This window comes from Chionomys nivalis, chromosome 9 (assembly GCF_950005125.1).
Source record: "Chionomys nivalis chromosome 9, mChiNiv1.1, whole genome shotgun sequence".
Taxonomy (NCBI): domain Eukaryota; kingdom Metazoa; phylum Chordata; class Mammalia; order Rodentia; family Cricetidae; genus Chionomys; species Chionomys nivalis.
Genome location: NC_080094.1, coordinates 31581873 through 31596618, shown reverse-complemented (window position 1 = coordinate 31596618; position 14746 = coordinate 31581873). Strand labels below are relative to the sequence as shown.

General features: G+C 45.2%; 1 protein-coding gene across 2 annotated transcripts in view; it reads left to right on the top strand.

Annotated features, from left to right (window-relative positions):
* Nucleotides 1-14746, top strand: part of Dtd1 (D-aminoacyl-tRNA deacylase 1) — a 223348-nt gene that overhangs the window by 145467 nt on the left and 63135 nt on the right. The window contains exon 6 of one of the 2 annotated variants that reach the window (XM_057781018.1): nucleotides 11604-12110. The exons of the other annotated variant lie outside the window; for it this stretch is intronic. The gene's annotated coding sequence lies outside the window, so the exon portion shown is untranslated. Of the gene's footprint in view, nucleotides 1-11603; nucleotides 12111-14746 lie in introns of those variants that run through there. 2 annotated transcript variants of the gene reach the window in all.

The window sequence follows — 14746 nt, the reverse complement described above, 5'->3', positions numbered from 1 at the left end:
AGGAAACCATTACACCACTGTAGGCAGTATCTAGTTAAAGGGTATTTACAGGCAGGACTGATCCCACAAAGTTATGTGACTGTGGCTCTGACAAAAAGAAACCTATTAAAAGGTCATCTGCTGGGATACGCTGACACTAGCTTGCATCCAGCAGCTCCATCAGGAGGTTGCAGGCAGATTCTCCACCTTAAGCCAACACTTGAAGCATCAGCACTGATTGCTATGCTAACTGTGCAATATTTGACATGATACTTGGTCTTTCCTTCTGGCCATAGGGAGCAAACTGCAAACATGTACAATCTGGGTACTTTCAGACACTGGCCCAAGTCCAACATGGAAGTTGGATATACAAGGCACAGACTAGCCCAATGTGGTATCTAATGTGGGGCTCGGGGTAGGCCGATCAGTGCATCGCTCTGGGGCACTCCACCTTCCGGAAGTCATCGTCTTCGTCCTCTGCCAGCTCCTGTTTAGTGGATTTCCTACATTCTCGGAGCTCCAGAAGAGTGTTTCCAACATGCTCCAGTCTTGTGGGGAATGAAGAAAGTTAAAGCTATTAAGGAAAATTTGTTTTTATTTCTTATCAAAATATTTTATTTTAGGATATCACTCAAAAAAGACCCTCCACTTTGGAGAGACATCCCCAACAATACCCTTGGCATTTTTTGTGGTCTTTTTTTTTTGTTTTTCTTATTTTTTTTTAATAAACTAAAACAATTTTATGCTTAAAAGACAAGGAATATTTCCCAATTAGACTTTAGGATGTGTGTGTTTTTATGTGTGTGTTTGTGTGTTTGTGTGTATACACACATATATAATCAGCTTAGCACACACACACACACACACACACACACACTGAGCTTAGCATACCAGAGTCCCTGAAGAAAATGATCCATGGTGAAGCCACCAACATAGTCAACATCTCCAATGGCAGTTTTATTATCTAATATGTACATTTATATATTATATAATATATATGATATATTTATATACAAAATATATTTTAATATATTAATATAGATTTCTGATGGGGGAAGGAGAAAAAAGGATGGAGCTCCCTGTAGTTCAGGAAGTGTTTGGCTTTTCTGTTCCTAGCGAGGAGGCTCTCTACTAAGGAAAATTATCAATGGAGGAGACCATGATGCAAACAAAGACCAAGAGCTGGCAGTAGTAAAAAGAAAGAAGATGATGAAGGACAAAAGTGACTTCTCATGACAAAATTGCGTTCATCTAGTCTCATTTTGTCATATGACTTGTTAGTCAAGTTTAGAGTTTGAAGAAGGCCCTCACAAATTGCAGACAAAGGGAGTTTCTTAAAAGTCCAAACAAGAACTCTGCAACATGCTGCCTAATGGCTGTGCCAACAGAAGGCTCAGGAGAGTCTTTTTAGGCTCCTTATCTGGGTGATTTTGCATGCTGATCGAGGAGTGCATTAAATCATTTGAAAGAATATTCAAAGAACAAGATGATACCACACGTCACTTTGAAACGAGTAAATTGAGAAGTGTTGCTAAGAAGTTTGCTCACCTTTTACGTGTTGCTTTGTTTCTATGGAGTGTTCTGGAATGTATGAAAGTGAAGAAGCCACTATGTCACCTTGTAGAATTGTTGTCAAAATATTTTTCCAGGAACTGTGTAAACTTAATGCGAGATTAAAAGATAAGATCCCATAGCCATTCTTTGAAGGATTATTGCCTCAAGACAATCCAAGAAACACTTGCTTGACAATCAGCTTTCAAACTTCCATAGTCCTTAGAGCAGTGGTTCTCAATCTTCCTAATTCTGTGACCCTTTAATACAGTTGCTCATGTTGTGGTGACCCCCAACCGTAAAATTATTTTATTGCTACTTCAAAACTGAAACTTTGCTACTGTTGTGAATTGTAATGTAAATATCTGATATGTGACCCCAAAGGGGGTTATGACCCAAAGACTGAGATCTTCAGCTTAATGGAGGTTTAATGGAGGGATTATGTGAGCATCTGGAAATACTAGCGCAGAAACTAGATGCTGAGCAGGAGAAACCATCCCTGCCCTCTTGTGCTCAGTGTTGTCCTCCGGGGAGTCTGACTCCTCTGACTTCAGTTCTGACAGTGTGGGATGGGGGTGCCAGTCACACTTGTGGACACAGACTTTCCTGTGGTCTAGGCTGGGCTTGAGTTTGTATGGACAGGTGTCCTGTGTTCACTGGCCTGTCTTTACTGTCAGCTTCCTTTCTTTGTGTACCAGGGGCTTCTGCTGTCCACACTTAGCTTTGTGGTCCGTGGTTCTCTCACTCTGCTATTTCTCAAATGGTATCCCCTAAGCTGTTCTAGGATCAGGAGTCTCCCAAGCACATTGGGATTCACGGGAAGCACCCACAGCATGGAGATCTGTACAGGAAAAGGACCTAGCTTAGTTCCTTCAGGACCTCCCGATATTAATCACCGTTCTGGAAAGATGCAGCAGTGGCCATCAGGTACACTGTTGGAACTTCAGCTTTCTCAATGAGAGAACCTCACCCCCACTGGCCTCAGGCTCATGGCTGTAAAAGTCCAGCTCCCAGTTGATGAGTCCTGATTCCATCTGTAGGTGGTGGAGGTGTGAGCTAAGTCTCAGAAGCCTCTGCTGCCCAGCTTCTCAGTCCTGATCTCCTGCTGTCCTGCTGTCCCGCTGTTCTCCTGTCCTGCTGTCCTCCTGTCCCGTTGTCCTCCTGTCCTGCTGTCCTGCTGTCCCGTTGTCCTCCTGTCCCGCTGTCCTGCTGTCCTCCTGTCCCGTTGTCCTCCTGTCCTGCTGTCCTGCTGTCCTCCTGTCCCGCTGTCCTGCTGTCTTCCTGTCCTGCTGTCCTGCTGTCCTCCTGTCCTGCTGTCCTCCTGTCCTGATGTCCTGCTGTCCTCCTGTCCTGCTGTCCTCCTGTCCCGTTGTCCTCCTGTCCCGTGTCCTCCTGTCCCGTGTCCTCCTGTCCCGTTGTCCTCCTGTCCCGCTGTCCTGCTGTCCTCCTGTCCTGATGTCCTGATGTCCTCCTGTCCCGTTGTCCTCCTGTCCTGATGTCCTCCTGTCCTGTTGTCCTCCTGTCCCGTGTCCTCCTGTCCCGTTGTCCTCCTGTCCTGATGTCCTGCTGTCCTCCTGTCCTGCTGTCCTCCTGTCCTGCTGTCCTCCTGTCCTGTTGTCCTCCTGTCCTGATGTCCTCCTGTCCTGCTGTCCTCCTGTCCTGTTGTCCTCCTGTCCTGATGTCCTCCTGTCCTGCTGTCCTCCTGTCCTGTTGTCCTCCTGTCCTGCTGTCCTCCTGTCCTGTTGTCCTCCTGTCCTGTTGTCCTCCTGTCCTCCTGTCCCGTTGTCCTCCTGTCCCGTTGTCCTCCTGTCCTGATGTCCTCCTGTCCTGCTGTCCTCCTGTCCTGTTGTCCTCCTGTCCCGTTGTCCTCCTGTCCCGTTGTCCTCCTGTCCCGTTGTCCTCCTGTCCCGATGTCCTCCTGTCCTGCTGTCCTCCTGTCCTGCTGTCCTCCTGTCCTGCTGTCCTCCTGTCCCGTTGTCCTCCTGTCCCGTTGTCCTCCTGTCCCGATGTCCTCCTGTCCTGCTGTCCTCCTGTCCTGATGTCCTCCTGTCCTGCTGTCCTGCTGTCCTCCTGTCCCGTTGTCCTCCTGTCCCGATGTCCTCCTGTCCTGATGTCCTCCTGTCCTGCTGTCCACATATGTCCCCCAGACTGTCTTTCATCTGGGGCTGTCTGGTTAAGTTGAGATTCCCTGACTTGTGCATTGCTTGCTGTTCCCAGGCCCCCAGAATGGGTCAGTTTTAAACAACACGTCACCCCACAAGATGGTGGCCAGTCCTTTTTGTTTCCCGAGTCGTGTAGACTGACAAAATGAACTCCTATTCATTCCTGACCTATGAGTGAGAGGAATCTCTATCACCAAACCACTGCTATATGTAGGGAGAGCTTGCTTCGAGGGCAGGGCTGCCTGTCTCTTTACCTGGGACCCCTAGACTAGTTCTAAGATGAGGGCTCTACTTCTCCCCACCCCACTGTACAGCTATGTATCAGGAGCAGTGTTTAGCTCTGGCTCTTTGGGAGGGGCACTGCCCAACTCCCTTAGCCATTCTCTCACTGCCTCTGTGAAGTTCCAGACCTCTTCACTTTTCTCTCTTTGCAATAGGCAGTTCTTTCTTAAATGAAGATTTCACCTCAAGTGGGTCACAAGGAGAGGTAGCTTCTAATCTGCCATTCTACCCAGAAGTCAGGTATTGGATCTTAATCCTTGGCTTTTTTGAAACAGGGTCTTACTATGTAGATCAGGCTGGCCTTGAACTCTTACCCAGTCTGGACTTGAATTTATGATTCTCTGACTGTTTCGGAAGGGCTGAGATTGTACTAGTGCACCACACTCCTTGCCAAATTTCCACTCTTTGTTTGTTTGAAAGACCTGAGACCCCTTGGCAGTTCATTGGAGGGGCTCACCGGAACCTCTAACAGTATTAACTGGTAATGTCAGGTTTCCCAGAAATTCTGAGTTTTTGCAAAGAACAGTTCTACTTTCTAGGTAAATGATGCCAATGAGATTCCCAACTGAGACATGAAATTCATAAATAAATATAAACTTGGGTTTTGTTTGGAACAATGAGTTGGAGAACACCTGTTGTGTCCTGTATCTTGCATCTTGTAGTTACACAAATGGCCTGAAGCTGGAAACTGATCAGCTAAAAGTCAACGAATAGGAACATCTTGTGGTTCTTTTTTTTCTTTTTTCTTTCTTTCTTTTTTTTTTTTTAAAGAGGGCATCATTATTTAATCCAAGATAGCCTGAAACTTACGATATAGCCCAGGCTGTTTTCAAACTCAGAGCAATCCTCCATCCTCAACCTCCCAAGTACTAGGAGTGCAGATCTGAGCCACCACATCAGCATTTGAACCGGCTGTTGAAGGACTCCTAGCTTCCATTCCTGCACTGGCCTCACCAAGGATGTTTCTCACTCCTTGGTATTTGAAAACAGTAGAAAGAGAGCCACTGGCACAGCTGGAGGAAGCTGGTAGTCAGAAAGGCTGCCGGTTGTGGTGGCTGTTATAGCTGTCCAATGTATAGCGTCACCATCTCCAGCCACTCTCCATGATGCCCAGCAACCAGTTCCTAATCTTTTCTACAGCTAGGTCAAGGAAAACGAAGTGGGATATTCTAACAAACAGGTTAGAAACAGAGCAGCGTCCACTGGCCAGTCCCATGGTGATGGCAGAGACTTACAGCTGGGACAGTATTTGCTGCTTGCTAGAGGCTCTGGGCTTTGTTGAGAGCATGTCACTCATAGTATTAATGTTGACATATGATTGGGCCCATTGGGACCTCCAGTTGTAGCAAGGTCGATCCTGAAGGCACATTTAGCTCCCAGTCCTTTAAGACAGATGCTTTGTGGAGTCCTTCTGCCTGAAAGTATATCCAAAAGCTTGGAGAACTCTTGGACTCCACCCTCCAAGATTCCTTATGGTTCTATGTTTCTTTTAGTAGAGAATCAGAATTCATAAATAAGTTTTCTCCTTTAGAACCTATTTTGAAATAAAATTTTATTACAAAAATTTACACTTAGCACATTTCAGAAATGCCAAATTGCTCAAAGAAGAAAAGAAAAAATAACCTGCCAGCTTGTCATTCCAATACAGCTGTCCCTGGCCTGACTCCTTTGCAGCATTTTCCCAAGCAGATCATCCCGTGTCTTTTTCATCTCATTTCAAGAGCTCAGGACTACTCAGTACACAGTGTCAGCTGCTTTATTTCCCTTGAAAGGGTGTCATGAATGTTTAAGTCATTTATTCTTCTAAAGTAAACTTTATATTTTCCACCTGTATGTCATACATTTGAATCATAAAATTATCTTCAAGATTTTAAAATATTATAGAGTACTTAAAGTTAATCTAGAAAGGAAAGGAAAATTTATTTAACCAGAATCTTAAAACAAGTTCCAAAAACCAGAAGTGTAGTTTCAGTGTGTGTCAGGAGGATGGGCTTCTCTGAGGTCAGCAAGGGAGAGTTTCAGACTTTCACTTGTTGTTACAGCTGAGGAAGAGACCTTCAGAGACTCCAGTCCCTGCGTTTGGGGCGTCACCTTCAGGACTGTGCAAAAAGAAGTGGGTCACTTTCTTTTGTTGGCTAAAACCCGGAAACAGTGAGGTCCTGAGAATGGCATGGTGTGTTTCCACCTGCTGGACTTTCTGCTATTTGTTTAGGGGTGCAGGGCTATTAAGGGGGTGCCTTAGAGTGTGAGTGAGGCCTGAGGGGAGAAGTCAATTCTTGACATGTTTCCAGACAGAACCAAAGAGCATAGAGTAGCTGTGTTTCTAGCTAGCTTTTCTTTTCACTTTCTTTTTTATTTATTCTGTGTCTTTTACAGCATGTGTCTTGATTCCATTCATTATCCTATCCCTTCACATCTGACCTCTGCCCCTGTACCCCTCCCAAAATAAAACAAATTTAATAGAAAAAAGGGAAAAATTTTAACAATCTCATCATAGAAGCTGCAGTGTGACACAGTAAGTCACTCAGTAAACCCCTTTGTCCATGTATTATTACTTGCAAGTGTTCATGACAGAGAGTCATTGGTCTGGTTTCAGGCCTCTGGTTTCTACTACACTATTGATGCTGGGCCCTCACTGGGACTCTTCTTGGATATCCTGTTGTTGCCCTGTGTTGTGGATATCCTGCAACTCTAGGTCTACGGGTCAGGTTCCTTCGTGTGCTCCAGCAGATCATAGATGGGGTGGATAACCCTGGGTCTGGGCCTGGGTAACTGCAGGGTTGGTCCACCCACCAACTCTCCCCTGTTCTTACCACCTGGGTGAGCACTCCAGTCTTTCCCTGGCTGATTCACCTCTTGCAACCAGGAACAGTGGATGGGGACCATCTCCTGCTTTCATGCCCTCAGGGTTGGCTCTCCCATGCCTATGCTCTCAGGGCCAGTTCTTTTGAGGTACGGAGCCATTCTTCCAAGTGCTATATCTGGAGGGGGCAGCCCTCCTGCTCTTTTGACCCAATGGCCAGCTCCTCCCTTGTCTCAGGTTGTTGATGGGTGGGAGGTGGGGGGAAGGGCATCTTTCCTTCCCCATGCTACCATATGTCAGATGAGTAATGGGAACTGTTCTCCCTTGCTCGCAGCATTAGGGCTGGGTCACTATCACCTCTGACCACTGGGCAGCTCTGCTGTGCTGTCTAGGTGAGGAACAGGGCCCGCTTTCCTGAGGGCTGCAGCTGGTAAGGGGGGGAGGGTCAGCTTTCTCATCTGTTGCAGACAGTAAGGGATGAGGAGTAGGGGGGACACCCTTATCCACACCACTGCATGAGAGACAAGTAGTGGTGACAGCTCTCCCTCGCTTACAGCTTTGGGACTGAACTGGCTCACCTACAACTCCACTAGCAGGGTTGGCTCAATTGTGTCTCCCAGTGAGGTGCAGGGTGTGCTCTCCCAAGTGTGGCAGCTGGTAGGAGACAGGGACAGCTCTGTGACCTCAAGGCCAGTTCTCCCACCTGCCTCAGGCACTAATAGGTACTGGGGGTGTGTGAGGGGCATCTTTCCCGAGTCCTTGCCTCCGTATGGCAGATGAGAGGTGGGGCTAGGTCTCCTCCACTCACTACTTTGGGGCTGGCTCACCCACACTTTAGCCAACAGGGTTGGCTCTATTGTTGCTCAGGTGAGGTGCAGGGCCTGCTCTCCTGAGTGTTGCTGCTGGTAGGGATCAAGGGCAGCCTTCCCTCCCGCATTTATGACCACAGGCCTAGCTCTCACATTTGCCTCAGGTAGTCATGGGGGCATCTTTCCCCACCCATGCTGCCACAGGACAGATGAGAAATGGGGACAGCTCTCCCATGTTCACAACTTTGGGGCTGCCTCACCCAGACCTCCTCTAACAGTGTTGCCTCTCTTGCACTGCCCTGGAGAAGTGCATGGCCTCTCTCCCGAGAGTTGCAGTTGGAGGGGGCAAGGACAGCTCTCCTGCTCTTATGACCACAGGGGCAGCTCTCCCACCTGCCTCAAGTGTTGATGGCTTTTCTTATGTGCACTCAGGGGCCTCCATGGCAAACTGTTAACTCCTTGAGGCATCTGTCATGTTCGGCATTGAAGATACCAGAAAGCACACCCAGAGTAGGTGTTACCTCATAGGGTTGCTGTTAGGATCTTTTAGATGTGAGGGAACAGAAAGTGCTCTGTTGAGCTTTGGAATTTAGTTGAACATTTGGATGAGAAATCCTCCAACCATGAAGCTTGGCAGTTTGTCAGCTGAGTTTTATTGTGGCCTCGAAATCACAAAGGGAAACATGAGACACTTGTTTGTGTTTTTTTATGGGGTCACAGTGTATATAGCTCAGGTCAGCTCGGAACTCACTATGTGGCCTCTAGAACCTCTAGAATGCCCATGGAAATCCCCCTGGGTTGCTCTCTCCTGCCTTGCATGCTGGGGCTATGGACGTGAGCCAGCACAGCTGCTTTAGGATTAACTGAGAATTCCATACCTAATTAAAACTTTTTTTCTCATGTAATTCACATTATTGTCTTACAATTTAAAGCTCACTTAGACATTTTATATCAAAAGACAGCCATCTTTTGAGTGGGATTAAACATCCCAAGAACAAGTGCTCAGTTTATTCCTTCCTTTTATTGCTTTCTTTAGGTCCCCAGCTCCCCAAACCCCATTGTATTAAAAACCATTTATACCCATTTTTCAAAGAATTTACCCCACATATTATGTGAGCATCAATTTGTGATATATAGATTTTATTTTTTATATTTAATTTAATTAATTTCTTTCAGACAAGAGTCTAAACAGCCCAGGCTATTCACAAATGCATGCTTTTGCTGCCTCAGCCTCCCAAGTGCTGATATCACACCTGCCTCCTTACTGGTTTAGTTTTTTCTTGTCTGTAGGGTCCGCACTGATACTTCTATTTTTACTGCTTATATGATGAGGTTAACCCAATTAAATTTTTTGTTTAGTTGATTTACAGTTCAAACACACTGAAATGACATCTCATTGTTGATGTATTTACTTCCAGATTATTATATTATCTGTTACTTATATGCTGTTTAGTTTTCTGTCAGTTTGACAGAGGTTAGAACAGTGGTTCTCAACCTATGAGTTACGACCATCAGAGAACACGTATTTCCAATGGTCTTAGGAACCCCCAACTGTGACTGCTACTTCATAACTGTTATTTTGCTACTGAGTGAGTTCTTAGTTCCTAAGACTCTCAGAAATATGTTTTCTGATGGTCATATCCCCCAGGTTGAAAACTTCAGTTGAGAAAATGTCTCCATAAGGCCAGGCTGCAGGCAAGCCTGTAGAGCATTTTCTTAGTGATTGATGTGGGCAAGCCCAGTCTACTGTGGGAGGTGGGTCTGGGTTCTGTAAGAAAGCAAGAGGTTGAGAAAGCTGGTAAGCAGCGGTCCTGCACGTTTTATTACAGCAGTAATAACCCTGAGTAAGAGGTTTTGCCATCAGATTTTTTAATATAATATTTTCACTAGTTCTTTGAGAATTTCACTCATGCATACAATGTATTTTAACGCTCTTCAACCTTAACTCCTCCCCCAACTCCTCCCAGCTGCACAGTCTCTCTCTCTCTTTCTCTCTCTCTCTCTCTCTCTCTCTCTCTCTCTCTCTCTCTCTCTCTCTCTTTCTCTCTCTCTCTTTCTCTCTCTCAAAATAACCCTGAGTCCAATTTGTGCTACTTTATACTTATGAGTTTGGGGCCATCCACTGAAGTGTGACCAACCTACTAAGGGCCAAACCCTTAAAGAAAAATGACTCTCTCCAGAAGCAGCCAGGTGCCAGTAGCTCTTCCAGAGGGGCGGGGCTCAGAGCCTCGTCCTCTGTGCTGGAATGATGACTGGCTTGCTTGCTCTTCTGCAGAAACCACAGATGCTGTGAGCTCATGAGTGCCGTAGTTCTGTTATGTCTAGAAGACCCTGTCTCCTCTGCTCTTCCCCAGCCTGACTCTTACAGTCTTTGTGCCTTCTCTTCCACAGTGGTCCTTGAGCCGTGCGGAGAGCGGATTTAACATAGATGCCCACCTGTGGCTGAGTACTCCATGTTCACCCACTCTCTGCACTTTGACCAGTTGTTTCTGCATCATTCCACAGAGAAACTTCCCTGATAAGATCTGAGACCTGTACTAATCTATGGGTATAGAAATATGATTTTAAAAACAGTTTGATGCTTTGTCCATTTAGCAAAATAATAGTAATGGGTTCATTTCTGGTGCTTATGAGTTCATGAACCAGGACTTGTTGGACAGATTCATAGTACCAGGTATGTGTTCCTCCCTGTGGAGTGAGGCTTAAGAAAACAGGCTTAAGCCTGGTTGGTTATTCCCATAGAAGTCTTGTCTGTGCTGAACCCAGGGTTCACAGCAGGGAGTGAGTTAGTGGCCTTTTCCTTTGCATCCCCAGCAGTCTGCATGACACCTTCCAGGACTGTGAAAGCTAGCCATCTGGGAGGAAGCTTGGTAGTCAGTGCCAGCTTGCCTTCTCCATGCCCTGTGACCAAAGTGTGTGGTGTCTTCAGCAACGGTATATTATAATCGAATTCTGGTGGGTGACTAAAAGCAATGGTTTGCATTGTTTTGTGATTTCTTGTATGCCCCAGACTTGAGGGAAGGTATCCCATACCTAGTACTCGGATGGGAAGGCAGGACAGAGGAGTGGGTTGGGGAGGAGTAAAAATGTTAAGTTTGTTTGAAAATCCATATAGAAATCTATTATTTTACACTATTCATACATACATACATATATTACATACACACACTTGTGTGTATGTGTGTGTATCATATCAAAGAGTTTAATTGGAATTACCTTACATCAAGGATAATGCTCCTCCCATAAGCCATAGGTTGTCAAATAAAAACCTCAATGTTAGATATATTGGTTTTATTGGTATTTTTATTTATTTTTCTGTCATTTTCTTCTCTTGATTAAATTTGTTTTGAGGATTATTCTGCTTTTATCATTTTTCTTTCTTAGGGTAGAAACTCAGATTATGGATTTGACAGTTTCCCCCCCCATAGCATAAATGCTATGAAATTCTTCCTAAGGTGACTATTACAGTTGTTTTGGTATATTGTGTTTTCTTTTTCATATACTTCAAAATACACTCCAGTTTTCCTTGAGAGTTCTCTTTGATGCAAAGGCCATTTAGAAGTATATTCAGATCTGGGCATGGTAGTTTAAACCTGTAATTTTAGGAGATTGAGGTAGGAAAATTACTGTAAGCTCAGGGCCAACCTCAGACTACATGGTGAGTTCTAGGTCAGCCTAGGCTATAGGATGTGATCCTGTCTCAAAAAATGAAGACAAAGCAAAATAAAACAAAATCCCCAAACTAATCAAAGAACTGTGTTTGGTAATTTGATTTAGTATCTTTTAGAGCTCAAATATTGAGGTTATTGTGGAGATACTTTGGTGAGAAGGTATTTGGGTTTACATATCACAAGTTGCTAGATTTTTCATAGTTAAGCAAGGCATTGTGATCCATGTCTTTGTGTGAGTTTGAAGTGATTCCTTCAGCTAATTCTTAATGCTTCTGGACCTAGAGATAGGTTTTGAAAACAGGTTTTGCAGTTTGTCTTAGCAATGTCTTCTCTTTGTTCCTTTTAGCAAATTACCATTGGGCAGAACCGGATCCTGAAAAATTCAAGATGCTAAGCCCCTACACTGCTTTAAGAATTCAGGACTCAAATGTGAAAAGAAAATCAGAAATAAGACACTGGGAACCTGAATACCCCTGCAGAAAAACACCAAAGGACCATCCCATTTCCTGTAATGCTGTGGTCTGATGGGGTAGTGGCTGTTATGGGATGGGGGATGCTCGCGGTTGGTACACAGCTATGCCTCCCCTGTGGAGGGAGGTCCATGGTTTCCTCGCTTCCTATCATGTCTTGGCTTGCTGTTGGTACAGGCTGACCCAGCATCATCCGTCCTCAAGTCTACTGTGGTGTAGTCTCTGTGTTCATGATCAGTCTCCAGCACATTCCTGCTGCCCATGTTGTCTCCATCTCTGAGTCACAAGGCAGGGCTTCTGTTTGGCAAACAACAATAACATATTGTATGAGACTTTGCATCTTGTAAATTTCTCTTTTTTCTAAAAATAAATACTAATAAAACCATAAACCGCAATGAACTACTTTATTGTTAGGCAGATTCTGCTGTGTTGGTTTAACCATGTTGTGTTAGAGATGTGATGTGTCTGAACCCACCGTATGCATCCATGCATCATTTCAGACAGCCTTGCAAGAGTTCTTCCACGAGTGGTTCACATAGGCTTCTGCTTTCAGAGTGAGAGGCTGTTTGAGCTAATTTGTGACTGATGGCATTCAACTTGGAAAAGTGGTTGCGGGAAAGGAAACGCAGACGGGCTGGGGATCCATCTTCAGGATGGCCAGAACATTCAGATTCCACAGGGGAAGTAGGATGAGGCCTCCCATGTTGGCAGCACAGAAGCCTTTGTCCATCAGCTGCTCTGTTGTGTGTGCATCTGAACTCGTTGACCGAGTCACTCTGTCCAAGGAGTTAGCTGACCAGTGACACATCTATAGCAGTCCTTTTTTAAACATTATACAATGTTGAGAAATATTATTGCTTACAGTAAACAGTGTTAGCTAGCTCTTAAAATATTTCTCGGCTCATAGAGAAGACACCCCTTTTTGGCATTTTGGTAATGCTGACACTGTCTACCCACGACCTTTTTAATGACTTGAGTCCCTCTGATCTGACCAACTTGTCTACGTCTAATGAAAACATTAAGAAGTATGGGGGGAAACACCTCAGATGGCATTTAAAACCCATCTTCAAGGAACTCAGAATATACAGTTAGGAAAGAACTTGCTCCCTAGTGAAATCTGTCTTTGTTCTGAACCAGTACAGACATCCAACAAAATGTATGATATTTTAACATCTACATTTGAGGTTGAAAACATTGCACTCCAGTGCAAATCAGGTCAGTTTTCCCAGCTCATGGGCAGCGAGGACCAAGAAGACCCCCCCCCCCCACTCTATCTGACTTACCAAAGCAGGGTTTGATATGAATAAATTTACTAAACTCCCCCTTTTATATGCGTCACCGAGCAGATTTGTCATGTATTTTCCTGCCACCACAGTTTATCAGCACCAATTAGTGCTCGCTGAACAGCTGCAGCCTGTCCTTGGAGTCAGGGGAGATGAGGGCTGAATAGCAATAACCAATAACTGGCTGTTTGCACGGTGGTGAAGCGACACACTCGCATGGTCCACAGCTCTGTCTCTGGACCCCATTTGAAAGGGGCACAGGCCAGCTGGAGTGTGAGCAGCAGAGTATGGCCAAATGGCTGAAGTGGCTGACAACCACGAGGCAGAGAGCTGAAAGATCTGAGACTCTGTAGCCTGGGGGAGAACATTTGTGAGAATTGGAAAGATGTAGGGGAGACCTTGGGTCAGAAATAATGACAGGAACAGTGGGTGTAAGTTGCATTAAGCAGAGGCTGGCTTTCTAACAAAATAATTCCAAAGTGGATTGTAATGTTGGGAGCTTTTATCATCTGAGCAGAAAACTCAAACCTACTTATGTGGAGGGAGACCTGCTGTTTCAAATAATTGGCTTAAAAATCCTCCTTGACAAAATGCAGGGACTATGATGACTATCAGGAAAATGGAGCATTGGATGCAAGGAAGCATTTCACCATCATAAAGATCTTTTTCAGTTCCTAGGATCATAGAAGCAGCGAACACACTCCAGAGTGCCTTGGGGAGGTCCGATCTAACGGGCAAATATGATGAGAGACAATGTGAGGTCAAGGAGAAACCCCAGAACAGGCAAGGTTCCATCGAAAGCAAAGCACCGATTTCCACCCACTAACCCTCCTTTGAAAGAAAGGTTGTTTCCGAGTCCGCCTGTGGGAGGAAAGGCTAAAATTAGATTTGGGGCACAGTTCTGCTTGCATAGGATAAAACTCCATCTTTACGTCCTTGCTAGCATCTCTGCTTACTTACAAAGCTTGCTGTTTACTGTCTGCTAAAACATCTTTTGTGTGGGGATGGGAGAGGAGAGCCATACCATGTATGGCTTTTTTTGAGACGCCTGCCTTGGCAGGTCTCAGGCCCAGCACTTTAAACAGCAGTGTGCCGGCAATGCTGGGAAGCAAGATCCGTTTAATCTTGCCTTTTGCAGTTTACTTTATAGCAGGACAAGCCCTTGTGGCTACACAAAACCTAGACCAAATAAAGGCATCCTCTGAGGCTGGATGCTCCACAGCCTGTCGTCATGGTTGGTGGTCCTGGGGAGGAAGGCGGGGCAGCTCCTCTACCATGCTGCATTGAGACAATGGATGGAGCTGTACTGATGGATGGGTATAGACGAAAATTGATATCTACCGACTTGATCATAATGAGCAAACACACCGTACCATCACTCCACTCCTTTTGACCCACTGTCAATTTAGTAACTCAAAAACCAGAGAGATGGCCTCTGCTGTTAATTAACCTTTACCTGCCCTGGTCACCTGGGCACTTCCAGAATTCTTTGTAGATGAATTCTGTTTGTAGAAAATTGCTGTTTGGAGTCCTTTTAAGATAGAGTAGAAGAACCTTTTATCACAAACTGGGCAAGGTTCGAGTCAGGCCTCTCTTGACTGTATTAGGAAAGACTAGGGAGCCTGCCATTTGAGGGAGTCAGCCTTCTTAAGTGCTTCCGCGTTTTCATTCTCTCCTGAGGTCCAGACAGCAGTTCATTTAATTTTGGAGCTCCTAAAAACCAGCCTTAAATGCCC